General features: G+C 39.8%; 1 protein-coding gene and 1 long non-coding RNA gene across 12 annotated transcripts in view; one reads left to right on the top strand and one right to left on the bottom strand.

Moving 5' to 3' along the window:
* The window catches only part of ANK2 (ankyrin 2), a 683,028-nt gene that overhangs the window by 387,411 nt on the left and 280,619 nt on the right, over positions 1-14,998 (bottom strand). The window lies entirely within an intron of this gene.
* LOC129035804 (uncharacterized) overlaps positions 1-14,998 on the top strand; it is a 32,626-nt gene that overhangs the window by 11,103 nt on the left and 6,525 nt on the right. The window contains exon 4 of one of the 2 annotated variants that reach the window (XR_008502336.1): positions 12,891-13,096. This is a non-coding gene — a long non-coding RNA (uncharacterized LOC129035804). Of the gene's footprint in view, positions 1-1,398; positions 1,708-12,890; positions 13,097-14,998 lie in introns of those variants that run through there. The other variant, XR_008502335.1, reaches the window with a different exon arrangement.

Here is a 14,998-nt window from a genome sequence, read left to right as displayed (position 1 = left end):
TCTCCCTATGTTGCCCAGGCTGGTCTCGAACTCATGGGCTCAAGCAATCCTCCCGCCTCAATCTGCTGAAGTGCTAGAATTACAGGTATGAGCCACCGTGCCAGGCCCCACACTAAATATTTTAAATAAATTAATGAAGGATATCAGGAAAAGGGCCAACTAATTCAAACTTTCAGAGATAACACATTTGAATAGGCTTGGCAATTATAGATACAACATTTTAAGAACAGATGCCAATTTTAAGAAATAAGCACCCACATTTTTGCTTGGTATGGACTGAACTGTTTTCTCTCAAAATTTATATGATAAACCCCTAATGCACAATGTGATGGTATTTGGAGATGGAATCCTTGAAAGGTGATTAAGTTTAGAAGAGGTCATGAGGGTGGATACCTCTTAATGAGATTCGTGCCCTTATAAGACAAGACACGAAGAGCTTGTTTTTTGTCATCCCTCTCTTTGCCCTGTGAGAACACAGTGAGAAGCTAGAAAGAAAGCCCTTGTAAGAACCCAATCATACTGGCACCCACAACTCAAACTCTCCAGAACTGTGGGAAATAAATTTCTGTTTTTTGTGTCACCAGTTTACGGTATTTTGTCATGGCAGCCTAAGCTGACTAATACAGATTTTGGTACCAAGAAATACCTAAAAATGTAGAAGTAGGCCAGGCATGGTGGCTCATGCCTGTAATCTCAGCACTTTAGGAGGCCAAGGCAGGTGGATCACTTGAGGTCAGGAGTTCAAGACCAGCCTGCCCAATATGGTGAAACACCATCTCTAAAAATACAAAAAATACCTGGCTAAAAATACAAAAATTAGCCAGGCGTGGTGACTCATGCCTGTAATCCCAGCTACTTGGGAAGCTGAGGCAGGAGAATTGCTTGAACCTGGGAGGCGGAGGTTGCAGTGAGCTGAGATCACGCCACTGCACTCCAGCCTGGGTGACAGCGTGAAACTCCATCTAAAAATAAAAAATGTAGAAGTAGGTTTGGAACTAGGTAATGAATGGGTAGAAGCTAAAGGAGTTTTGAGGTTCATAATAAAAATATGGATTTTATATGCAATTCTAGCAAAAGGCCAGAAATAAAAGACGAGGGCAAGTTGGAGAGAAAAAGAGAAAGTTTCCATCTTCTCAGAGAATACATAAAATAATGTACAAAATGTAGAAATACAGACGTTAAGGGCCATTCTGCTGAGGTCTCAGATGGAAATGAGGAACATATTAATGGAAACTGGAGGAAAGGCAATCCTTTTTATATAGTGAAAAAAAAAAAACTTGGCTGAACTGTGTTCTAGTGTTCTGTAGAAGGTAAAACTTGCAGGTGATGAAACTGGATGTTTATCTGAGGGAATTTCTAAACATAGTATTGAAGGAGCAACTTCGTTTTTCCTGACAGCTTCTGGTAAACTGAGAAAGGAAGGAGTTCAGTTGAGGAAGGAATTGTTAAGCAAAATGAACCAGAAATTGAAGATGTGGAAAACTCTCAGCCTATCCATATTGGAAAAAAAAAAAAAAAAAAAAAGAAAGAGAGAAAAAGCTTGCTCTGAAGAAAATACTAGGGGTGTGGCTGAACAGCCATTTGATTAAAAGACTGTGTGTGTAACACATGAACCAGCCATCTCAACAGAAGCCAGGAATAGAGATGGGATTATACCAGCAAAGACACCGCCAGTTTGAATTAAATAAATTTCTGGTTTTTAAGCCACCCTGTCTATGGTATTTTGTTATGGAAGTCTGAGCTAATACATTGCTCAATATGGTACCCCAAGCTTTTGCACCCCAAATACAGACATGAATGCAGCAAATGAGTGCTACAGGGTTTTTAATATCATTGAACCAATGAAGGTTTCCAACACAAGGTTCTTGATTTTATTTTTTATTTTATTTTATTTATTTTTATTTTATTTTATTTTTTTTTTTGAGACAGAGTCTCGCTCTGTCACCAGGCTGGAGTGCAGTGGTGTGATCTCAGCTCACTGCAACCTCTGCCTCCCAGGTTCAAGCAATTCTGCCTCAGCTTCCCGAGTAGCTGGGACTACAGGCGTGCACCACCATGCCCAGCTAATTTTTGTATTTTTAGTAGGGACAGGGTTTCACCATGTTGGCCAGGATGGTCCCCATCTCTTGACCTCATGATCCGCCCACCTCAGCCTCCCAAAGTGCTGAGATTACAGGTGTGAGCCACCACGACTTGCCCAATAGGATTTCTTTTTTTTTTTTTTAAGAATGAAATAATGCTGCCAGTTAAATTGGCCTTTAATGATAATACAACGCAGCCCAATTTCAGAGGGATAACAACATGGGTAGAAATTTGCAGCGTAGCATCAATAAGGTGTGGTATATTGTGGGGTGCTGTCCTTCTAAAGTTCTATCACAGGCTTCCCTGTCTTTGAAAGTCACTGGAACTTCTTTTATTTTGGTCTCTTTAATGTACTAGGCTACAAGTGATCAATTTTACGACTAGGTTTCTTTTGTATCTAGTAGTCTTTTTCAAAATTTTCTTGGAAGGTCAGTGCCTTCTATATTAAAAATTGCAATCTTCTTACTCCAGCAAGATGAAGGGGATGTCCAGACATTCACAAATGGCAAAGATCAGAAAGAAAATTAGGATGGATTTGGTTGTCATTTAAGAACACCCAGTTTGGAAGTTTGTTAGGCGGTCTTCCTTTAATCACATCTATAAAATACTTTCACAGCAACACGTAGAGTTTGATGGAATAACTGGAGACTGCTTAGCCAAGTAGATACATCAAAATGACCATCACATCAACCATGCACATGGAGGGTGGTGAGGAGGGAAAAGGAGAATCCTGGCGCTCTGAGCATATTCTGTCCTGGGATAAAGGTAGAAGATTTACATGAACAAGCAGTGAGTCATGCCCTTTGTCTACTATACTCTTCCAAATTGGTATCTTCTTTTTTTTTTGAAATGCCTATCATTTAAAAACATGAAATGTTGATCTAGATGAGGGCTATGGAGATGATGAATTTCAATCTCTGTCTCTGAAACACACCCAGACATAGATATGTTACTCTCAGATACACCAAGACAGGTATAAAAAAAAACCCTCTGACAAACATGCTAGACATAAAACAGGAAAGAAGTGCCTGGGTTTAATCAGAGAATAGACTCAGAATGGGTGTCATCTATAATAATATCTAAGAGGTGGGACTTTTATACCTTGACTATTAGTGAGAGACTCTGATCATATCAGCCTTTTAATGGACTCCAAGTTATTGTTTTGTCTCAATGCCTGCATTATTATTATTATTTTATTGCCATTGAGACATGGTCTCACTCAGTCACCCAGACTGGAGTTCAGTGGCACAATCATGGCTCACTAGAGCCTCAAAGTCTTGGGTTCAAGCTCTCCTACCACGTCAGCCTCCTGAGTAGCTGAGACTACAGGAACGTGCCACCATGCCCAGGTAATTTTAATTTTTTTGTAGAGACGGGGTCTCACTACTTTCTCAGGCTGGTCTTGAACTCCTGGCCTCAATCAATCTTCCTGCCTCAGGCTCCCAAAGCATTAAGATTACAGGCATGAGTCACTGTGCCCAGCCAATACCTGAATTATTTTTTTAAAAATTATTAATTTAGTTTGCTACAATATCACAATTTCAACAATTCCTATTGAGCTATGAAATTAAATGTTTATTTTCTTAATTTAATCTTGAAAGGATACAGTCATGAACTGTCCAAAGTCAAAAAAATGTGTGTGCATGTTTTCTGTAATTTGTTGGTTTAGAAGAATTTCTTATCCCACAGAACAACACTAAGCCAACTATATATTGGCTTACATACCATTTATTACTACTAAACCTTCAGCTCCCTGACTTCCTGCCATTCTCTTTTAAGACCTCTGATGAATGTCCACCATTCATCACTGAGAGAGCTGACAAGATACACTACGAGGCTGCAGGATATTTTCTGAAACCATTAATTTAAAATTTGCCCCAGTGTGTTGTTTCTTAACATCTGATAGTAGAGACTTACTTTACGTAAGTATGAGAACATACTGCACAAGGCTGCTGCACCTGTCAGAGGCGCCAGGGCTTATTTTTCTCTGCAGAATCAATTAGCTGCAATAAACATAAAACACCACTAAAAATAAAAGGAAATTTGGTAGATAAATATTACCGCTAAGAGGAGTCAATGAATCAGTAAGACCACATGTTTTATCGTATGTTTGTGTCTACAGACTTCATTTTCATCAATTTTACAACATAATTGTCCTGTTGAAGTTATTATGAGTTTCTGCTATATTATTAAATTGTCCTATTGAAGTAATTATATGAGTTTCAGCTATATTACATTATTATTATTAAAATTCTATATTAAGAAATTTTAACTTGGTAAACAATAACCTCTTTGTGTCTCAGTTTTCTCGTTTAAAATATGAGCAGAACAAGATCTCTAGAATTACCTCTAAATTGCTTCTCAGCCTTTTGGCAAAGATTAAGTGTAGAATTACCTCTGTCTTAGCATTAGTTTTTTATCTGCTTCAAGAAGAACACAACTTAGAGTTGTATCTACACAAAATTAAAGCAGCATTTGTCTACACCGAGAAAACAGAATCATTCCCATTGGACCTGAAACACCCCGAAAATCTGTGTCCTCCCATCAAACTATTAGGAGACCATCAGAATTTTTTTACCATTTGGGTTACCCAGAAAACGCTTACATATTGAGCCCTGGTTAAAAGCCATGCGTAGAATAAAGACTAAACTCCTTCTACTAGTCCATCTACCTGTCTTCATGCACATAATTAAGCTAATATGACCTTTTCCATTTACCTAAAGGATTACTACTAGGTTCCAATAAGATAAAGTAAGTAAAAGAAGGCTGCAAGTCATGAGGCATTGTACATATTTCAGGTGTTACTATTTAACAGAAAGAAGTGCTAAGATATATTCCAAATTATCAGCCACTGTTATACTCCCATCTCCATCCCTAAATCTGGGAACTAGAAGTGACTACATCGGACTGGCCGGTAGCAAACTGTTTCCTTTCCCTTTACAGAATGTACACATTCTGCATTTCTTCTCAGCTCAACCCTTTTTTCTTTCTATTAATTTCCTCAGATCATCCTTTCTTTCACATCTCAGAACCCACTCCAGTGAGAGCTGAAATGGAACATAGTAACAATGACAATTCCACTTAAGTAAGAAGTAGGCAACTCATTCAAGATACTTCAGCCATCATTCTGTAAGACACGCTCCTAACATGGTTACTAGAATAACAAGTACAAAGTCCATCGAGTATACTTGATTTCCAGTATTATGTTAATGCCAAGAGAGCAAGGGGTTTTCTGTTTCATTTAATGCTGCATTCCAGTTGCTAGAATAGTAGATGCTCAATAAAAATTTGGTAAATTATGCTTCTTTAACCATTTCTAAAAGATGTCTTATATTCTACCAGCCCCACTTACATAACTATTATCATTGCAGTTCTGGTGTAAACCACTGACTCCTCATCGGGACACTGAGGAAATGCTAGTATACATACTTTATCCTGATTTGGAACCCATCTCTCTCCTTGGTCATGCTAGCTCTGCTCTAGCATCTAAGTCACCTCTCCTGTTTCTATATCTTATGCTGTTGCACACTAATACTGTCAGTTCTGGGGTCTGAAATGGTATACTATTTTTGTAAGTAATATATTCCTAAAAATTGTTACAAAGTTTAATGTCTGAAAGTTAGGCAATAGACATATATGTTATAGTTGTTTCTACAGAAATCTAACAGGGAAAAAATAACTCCTGAATTACATTTTTTTCCAACACTTCTCTCACAGAGTCAAGTAATCCTGTTGGTGGGTATGACCTTCATGGGTATCTGGGGATTACTGACCTGAGAGCCAGTTGGTCATTTCCTTGTCCTGCCACAAGCAATTAGTCCAGCATTCCCTTCTCCAAAGACTTGTCACCTGCCACCTGGGACCCTTCCCCCAAAGACCTGCCTTCTAACAAAGGCAGATCAGGAATTCAGCCTCCAATCTGAATCTGGTTAGTACCTGAATCAAAGAATAAAGGGTTGTTGTTTGTCTCCTGCCCAGGTCTCCCAGCTAGGCTGAGTATAGAGAACATCACCAGGCTGCATGTCCACCTGCTTCCAGCCCAGCACTGCCCATTCCACTTACCACCATCCCTCTGTCCCCACTGAGGAAGCTCTGGGGTAGAGGAAGTCTGAGACAGGAAAGCAGATACCTGCTCTGAATGCCAGCCTAGTGTGAACAAGATGAGAGGATGAGAATATAGACCCATGCAATATTTTGAGATTATTAGACAGCTCAAGATTGTCCAACCTGTGGCCCAGGATGGCTTTGTATGTGGCCCAACATAAATTCATAAACTTTCTTAAAACTTTATGAAATTTTGTGTGTGTGTTTTAGCTCATCAGCTATCGTTAGTGTATTTTATGTGCGGTCCAAGACAATTCTTCCAATGTGGCCTAGGGAAGCCAAAAGATTAGACATCACTGAAGTAGCTGATATGTAAAAAATGAAATTGGATATATGCCATGTGTGTCAGTGTCTATCTAAGGTGTCAAAGTTAAGTGAAATGTGAATATAGAAGGTGGAACATTGCACAGTGTCGCCATCTGCAAGCACTCAATGCTCACTCTAAACTGCTACACCTACTCCATTACCTATTATGCCATTTCTCTAGCAATTTTTCCCCATTTGATATTTTACAAATCTAAAATACTGGAAATGCATAGCAGTGAAACTCCTAGGAAGTAAACACTCTGCTACTGCCTTCTATAAAAATGTCTCCTATAAAGATATCTGTTGTAGTTATACAGTATAAAAGTCATCTTAGATGTGCTGAAGATTTTCCAAACTGAGTGTTACCAGGAGGATTCTTCCCCTGAGTCAAAAGCCATTTCTTCTGTGCCTATCCTCCTTCTCCCACCATCAACAGCTCCCTAACTAGAGTAATGTTAAAAAAAAAAAACAAAAACCCTCTGCTTGGCTACCCTCTGGGGTTTTCACAATTTGCCAGTTTTATGTACATGTGAGTTACCAAAACACATGGCTTCATATAAAACTAGCATTGTAAACACATTCAAATTCTATGTTCATATTTTTATAGAAGAACTTTCTAATATGTCTTTAATGTTAAAAAGCACTTATATGTACAGAAATGACATACTCAACTAGAAAAAAATTTGACTGTTCATATATAGAAGCTATAATTTATCACACAGCTCAATTATCAAAAAAACTAAAGAGTTAAACTGAACTTACCTGGATTTTGAATTCTCTGATTCTATGAACCTAGACCACAGTGTACTAACCAGACATACTGCGGTCTAGGTTCATAGAATCAGAGAATATATATATATATATATATGGATCATAATTTTATATATAATTTTATATATTTTATATTTATATACAATTTTATTTTTTATTTACATAGATTTTGGGGGAACAAGTGGTGTTTGGTTACATAAATAATTTCTTTAGTGGTGATTTCTGAGATTTTGGTGCACCCATCACCTAAGCAGTGTACACTGCACCCAATGTGCACCCCCACCTCACCCTTTCCTCCAAGTCCCCAAAGTCCATTGCCACAGTATATATTTTTAATCAATGCCTACTGTCCCTGAATCTTCAGTCCCACATCCTGCCCTCCAGGGGAGAACCATGGAGCATAATCAGAAAGTCTACCTGAAAACTTGAATAAGGAGACTAAAGGCAGACTTTCATATTTCTAAATTAAAATATGGGCATTGTCCTCTGAAGCTAGTAGCTTCAAAGAACTAACATTGAAACCAACCAGGTCCCTATGGTATAACTAATGCTCTCATAAATCTTCAGATGAGAACCACTTGACAAATATGGAGCAGGACTGTGCTCAACACAAACTTTAAGAAGCAGCCTCTTTCTGTTAAAACCCACAAAAGAGATGCAGAAGGGAAACACACTACTATGAGAGAGACTTCCCTAGAAGCCTTTCTGCTCTCATTGCCTATTTTTCACCCTTAGAAGAAATGAGAGAAGTGGGGAAGCAAATAGATTCACAGTTAGCATTTGTAATGTGTTGGTACAGGTGGGTGTTGTGTGGTAACTCAATTGTAATGCAAATCTTTTACCTATGAAAATCAAACACGACAAGTTTGCTGACACACTCAAGTGAGTAATACCTGGAACTATATCTCAGTTGGAGTGGTTTAGGTTAGGTATAGAATAGTATTTTAAAAGTGGATATTTTGAGGGAAGCCCTTAGATAATTTAGTAGACAGGTTAGAAATACAGATATGTCTGTCTTCATAGCAGCAGACACAGGTGGACAGTCCAGTTTTGAATGACATCACCATTATTTTTAAAGTAAGCTACATAAGAGTTTAATTGTAAAACCTAGATGATGGACTTATAAATATTCACTATACAATTATTTCAACTTTTCTGCATATTGTAACTTTTTTATAACAAAATGTTGAACCAGGTGGAGGGGAACTCAAGCCATACAGGAGTTAGTCCACTGAGCTCAGTTTATCATGTACTACATTTGACCCCAACACACACTGGTAATGTAATTGAGCAGCCTCAGTCCAAAGATGATCTAAATGTTTTCCCAGGTTTGAATGCATGAGCTCACTTCTGACCATGAGAATGAACTTTAACAGCAAAGCATTTTGGAAAATAGTCAATAACGTCTCATGATTGGGTAAACTTCTGTGGCTGTACACATCCATTAATCTTTATTCTTTACACAGGAAGCCAGAGTCATAGTAAAAAAGACCTGGGCTTTGAATTATAGCTCAGATCTCTACCCACTGCTTATATACTGACTGATATGATTTGACCATGTCCCCACCCAAATCTCATCTTGGATTCCCACGTGTTATGGGAGGGACCTGGTGGGAGGTAACTGAATCATGGGGGCAGGTCTTTCCCATGCTGTTCTCATGATAGTAAGTCTCATGAGATCTGATGGTTATTATAAGGGGAAGTTTTCCTGCACAAGCTCTCTCTCTTTGCCTGTTCCCATCCATGTAAGACATGACTTGCTCCTCCTTGCCTTCTTCCATGATTGCGAGGCTTCCTCAGCCATGTGGAACTGTAAGTCCAATTAAACCTTTCTTTTGTAAATTGCCCCGTCTCAGGTATGTCTTTATCAGCAGCGTGAAAACGGACCAATATGCTGACCAAACCTCCTGATCCTCTCCCCATACAATAAGAAAAATCAAGATACTAATTTCCATTTTATACAGTTGATATAAGTATTAAATAAATAGATTTCTATAATTCTAAGCACAGTATGAACATAGCATACGAAACTTTTGGTTATGATTCCACATTGGCTGAGCCTCTCCCAGGCAAAAGTTTGTCTAGAACTTTTTAAGTTGCTTTTAGGCAATGGGATGTCAAATTATCATCATTATTATTTCGTCAAGAATGATGAAAATATAGATAAATTCTGTTAACCAGACTCTGTGTTCATTAAATTCGTACATCTAACAGTAAAATATTGAGTGGCTGAATAATGACCCCAAAGTATCTAAAATTCCTGAAGTTTCTACCAAATCATGTAAGTGCAATGAAGAGAAGGAAAAGGGAAAGGCAGCTGTCCACTCTCCTAAAACTCAGCTCCATCTCACCCTACCTTCTATTTTATTCATCAAGATATGGAGAAAGAGAAAAGAAAACAGGAAGAGATAAATCTTATAAAAGGAGTTCGATTCTTTTTGTCTAGCACTTTTTTTTTTTTTTTTCTGAGACGGAGTTTCACTCTTGTTGCTCAGGCTGGAGTGCAATGGCGCGATCTTGGGTCACCACAACCTCTGCCTCCCAGGTTCAAGCAATTCTCCTGCCTCAGCCTCACAAGTAGCTGGAATTACAGGCATGCGCCACCACACCTGGCTAATTTTGTATTTTTTTTTTTCTGTAGAGACGGGGTTTCTCCATGTTGGTCAGGTTGGTCTCGATCTCCCAACCTCAGGTGATCTCCCCACCTCGGCCTCCCAAAGTGCTGGGATTACAGGCGTGAGCCACTGCGCCCGGCCTCTTTTTTTTTTTTTTAATCCAATAATGTTAGAAGTCTATGCACTTCAGATAAACAGAGATTTAATGAACCCAAATGCTAATAGAGCATACTTATTTTTGTCACTACCTAAATAATTATTTTATAACATACATATGAATTAGAAAATAAGAAAGAATTTAATATGCTGAAGGCAATGAAATATGTAACAATGTGAGGAAATTTACCCATTATATTCAGAAATTCATGCTATTCTAAAATTCAGCATGACAGTTTTTCTTCAGGATAATAAAAGAGAATTTTGGCTTTAAAGAAGGCTAAAAATACTGCTAAGAGTTAATGAGAGAAATAAAAAATAGTTACTATTATATTATTAGTCTTGTTGGGGTGGCTAAAATGCGGTATGCATCAGATGCACTGGTTGCCATGGTGTATCTTGTTGCATTCTTCAAACAGAGTATAAAACAGTTCTGTAACCAATAACAAGGGTTGAAAGAATGAATTCTACTGCACAGATTGCAAAACAGCTTTTTCATCTCTCTTTTTTTCTTGAACCACCAGGAGGAGCCACAAAATGTATACTAAATTATGGGATTTTTTTAGAATCGCTTAACTGAAAGGTGTAAACAGTATGTTCTTAGTAGTATAATTTTGACTTTGACTAGTTTTTGTGTCATTTTTTCCTATCTACAGGGCCCAGCTTCCAACAGGGATTGATTGGTCACATGACAGTCACAGATCACTCCCGCAGTGCCCTCTATCCTCTCTGAATCTTCGAAGGTCTCTTGTTAGCTCTCTTCAACTTTTCTTCTAGGACATAGGCACTATAAGTTCCCCCTTAGCTTAAGATATTTTACCAAATAACTTCAATAATTTTTTTAAATTTCTTGTATCAACTCAATTCTATTTTTCAAGAACACAGCAATAACTATATGTTTTTAAAATTAGAAAGTTTCATTTGTTAAGAACAATTATCTGCTTATGCTACCGAGCGGATTTTCAGAATTGGCTAAATTCATATTCTTCACACAGATTAGATTACTCTGCCTTTTTGATTACTTTGTATTGATAATTCTACAGAATAATCTGACTTTTCAGCATTTGTCAAAGATGATAAGCATGTCTCAAAATTTAATTCTGGAGATTATTCACCTCTAACTAGAGCCATTTTTCTAAAATGGTTTATTTTAAAAATAAAGTAAAATAAAATAAGATTTTCATAATTAAAAAAAATTTTTTCTTCTTTTAACTCCAGCATTTCCAAACTCTTTTTTAATTCGCAGGCCAAAAATCTATTTTTTGCAGAACACACTGAGAAATGCTGAGTTTGCTGAAGCTTTTTTTAAACACTTAAACCTTGTCTCAGTTTAACTAGAAAGAATTAAGGGAAGGGTCACTGCTGTTCTCTGTGTCAAAATGAAAGTTTCACTGCTTCTATAAACATCATGTTGATAGGGACTACTGTTGAAAGAGACAGAAACCCCTTCACACCCCCACGCCCAGGAAGTTGTATCTTATGATTGTTGAATTAATAGCGTTAGGGTCAAAAAATCTGGCCCCTACACAATCTTGGAATTTGGGGATTTGTTTTAAAGAAAGAGGCATTACTTCACAATCCCAAATTCCTATCTCCAGCCCAAACTTACTTTCTTTAGACCTTCAAATATTGCAGCATCTTTTTTTCTTTTCCACTAAAGTTGGTATTTTCCTATGCTTCTTCCTTAGGTATATCAGCAAAAGGATTAACTGCAATACTCCACTACCAGAACAGAATTCACTACCTTCTTGTCAAGCCAGTTCCTCTTTCTGATTTTATTACACCTGTTAAAAGAACCATCACCCTACTAGTCCTCTCAACCTGAAACTTTAGTCTGTCATTCTTTCCTTTATTTCTCATCCATGAAGGTACTAAATCCCATGGTTCCACCTCTGCAAGGTCGCTTTCATTCCAGGCTATCGCCCTAATCCAGACCTTCTCCTACAAAACTCTTCAAACAGCCTCCTAACTGTTCACAATCTGCTCCTCTCCTCCTCCTCTTCATTGCCTGTATTTCCACTGGTTAGTTTTCATGAAGGCAACTGTGACATTTCTGTACATAAATCTCTGATATCTTGCCATTGCCTACCAATTCAAACACCAACTGGCATTCTGCCTAGGATTTCTACTCTGCAATTTCATACCCAAATTACTTGTCCAACTCATCCTTCCCTTAATCATATGCCAGTGGAGCCTTGAGCATGCACTTCACTTGAGCACATCTCTGCCACTGTTATCTGAAATGTTCTTCCTCCACACTCTTCCTTACATCTCCTTCCAGATCCATCTCAAATAGTTACACTTTCAGCCTGAGGCACGACGTAGTGAAATGGTGAACACAAGTGTATACAAGCCTTGTAATCAGGCAGATCTTCGTTTATAACTCAACTCTGCCTCTTATCAGCTGTAAGTTCTTGGGCAACCTCTCTGATACTTACTGCCCTCATGTGTTATTAAGCAGCCAATCATAAGTTTCCAATTTGCTACATATATTTTTTCACAAGAATTAAATGAAACACACACTTGCTTCTGACACATGAACATTACCATTATGACTGAAATCTTTCCCAATTTCCTATATTCTGAAATGATCTCTCTCAATTAAAAATTTCACAATTTAAAAATTGTACTTTATAGTCAGCTGTAATAATAGAAATATATTCTGCCCTGAGCACCTCAAAGAAAAAGACTGCAGCCCTGTTAGCATTTGCTAGAGCACTTACACAATATTTTGATTAGAGCATTCAGTCCATATATGTTTAAATGAATTAAGGTGACATAGTTAAGAAGGGTTCTCATTTGCGATACTTTTTTCACAAGCAGAACTAAATGCCCTTCTTCATTTGCCATTCACAGCAATCTATTGTTGATGGCAGCGACAGCCCATCCAGAGTGGCTGCTGTGAAAAAGCTGGCTGCAGCGGGGGAGGTGCGGCCGGGGTTGCACGCTCCATGGGGCCAGAGGGAGCCCAGAACAGGGGGAGCCCCAACCCCACCGAGTTTGCGACAGAAGCCCACTCTCTCGGTCAGGATGCAGCCACCCAGCCACAGCTCCAAACCCAGGTAAGCCCCTCCACCTGCAGGCTCAGAAGTGCCTGTTCCCACTCCCTGGCCTATCCCCACTCTCGGCGCCCCCTCCGGTATGGAGCAAAGTTGAGGCCGAGCCCAGGTGCTGTCGCAGCACAGCAGGGTGTGCACGTGCTCGGGGCAGGAATGACATGCCAGCCCCCTGCTGCCTCAGCCCCCTTTGGACTTTGGGCGCTGACGGGTGTGGAAGAGGGGCCGGGGGAGTGGCTGAGGGCAGCTCTGCCTGGGTCTGCAGGTAACCCTCAGCACAAACAGCGTGGGCGCGTGGACTACATGTTGATGTCAGGAGGGACACTGGTTACTGGGCAGAAAGGGGCAGGTTTCCGGAGAAATCTCACCTTCAAACCAGGGAGGGCCTGAAGCCTGGGGCCAGGCTGCCAGTTCCAGACAGAATCTGCCTCAGAAAGTGAGAATTTATCATGCTTTTTCCGAGCCCACCCATGGCCCCCCATGGACCAATCAACATGCACTTCCTCCCTCCTGAGTCCATAAAAACCACGGGACCCAGCCAGACTCACACAGATGTCAGGACTATCAGCTGCAAAAAGGAGCTACCCACTTCGGATGTCCTAAACTTGTCAAGACAATCTGCCTGCAGAAATTGGCTACCCATTTCGGGTCTCCTGATAACTGTTCTGTCACTCAGTGAAGATCCTCTCTGCCTTCTTCACCCTCCAGTTGTCCACATACCTCATTCTTCCCAGACATGGGACAAGAATTTGGAACCCACCAAAAATTTGGGAACTGCCATTTGGCAAGCCTGAAAGAACTGTAAGACAAACAGGGCTGAAACTTGCTCCCTGCTCACCAGGTTGCAGGTGACGACGAGAAAAGAGCTGCAGCTCTTTGGGAAGCACAGACCTAGGAGCTCTCTGAACGAGGGCTGTAACACCATCTTTGGGGCTCTGCAGTCCCTGGCATCTCCAAGCTTCCAGGCACCACCATGTTCCCAGGTACCCACCTTGGAAGCCGCTTGCGGTACACCTGGTCCAGCCACAGCCTCGCATGGAGCTGGCACCTGTACCAGCATTTGGAGCTGCCTGCCTTGCTGCAGCCGGCACACCTGACTGTGTGCAGTGGTCAGACCCCACACTCACTCACACACCCCTCGCCACTCTGTACCTGGCTCGCCCTTGGCAGGTATGGGATCTGGGCTGGTAGCACGAGCCAAGTACAGCCTGCTGGGCCAAGTGGGCAGAACTCAGGCAAAGGTGCTGATGACCACAGAGGTTTCTGGCTGGAAAAGCAACACCCAAAGGATCCTGTGACATTGTTATGCTATTATTATTTCTATTGCAAAATATGGACACCTGGTCCCCGAGAAATAACCTACTCAAGCTCACATGTTAGTGATCTACAGAGTCAAGATATGAGCCTACACAGTTGGCTCCAGTAACAGCACCCTGAGCACATCCTATGGTCTCTTTACAGTAAAAAGGTCAAATGATTATGTCAAATTCATCATTGTTGAGGCATTTTCAAATTGGTAAAATTAGAGGCTTAGAAGCATTAAGTCACTGGGAAATTCTTTAACGGTATGGAAACAGCCCAAATGCCCACTGAGAGGTAAATGGATAAATGTGGCATAGAGATACAGTGGAATATTATTCAGCCTTAAAAAGGAAGGATATTGAGATACATGCCACAATATCGATAAACCTTGAAGACATAACACTAAGTGAAATAAGGCAGGCACAAAAGGACAAATACTATGATTCTGCTTACCTGATGTACCTAGAATAACCTAATTCAGAGAGTTGGAAAGGAGAATGGTGGTTTCCAGGGACTAAGAAAAGCGGGAAACTGGGCCTTACTATTTAATGTGTACAGGGTTTCAGTTTGGGAAAATGGAAGAATTCTAGATTGCAATGGTTGCAT

This window comes from Pongo pygmaeus, chromosome 3, assembly GCF_028885625.2.
Source record: "Pongo pygmaeus isolate AG05252 chromosome 3, NHGRI_mPonPyg2-v2.0_pri, whole genome shotgun sequence".
In the NCBI taxonomy this organism is placed as follows: domain Eukaryota; kingdom Metazoa; phylum Chordata; class Mammalia; order Primates; family Hominidae; genus Pongo; species Pongo pygmaeus.
The sequence above is the reverse complement of the archived record's forward strand: the minus strand, read 5'-3'. Positions and strand labels throughout refer to the sequence as shown.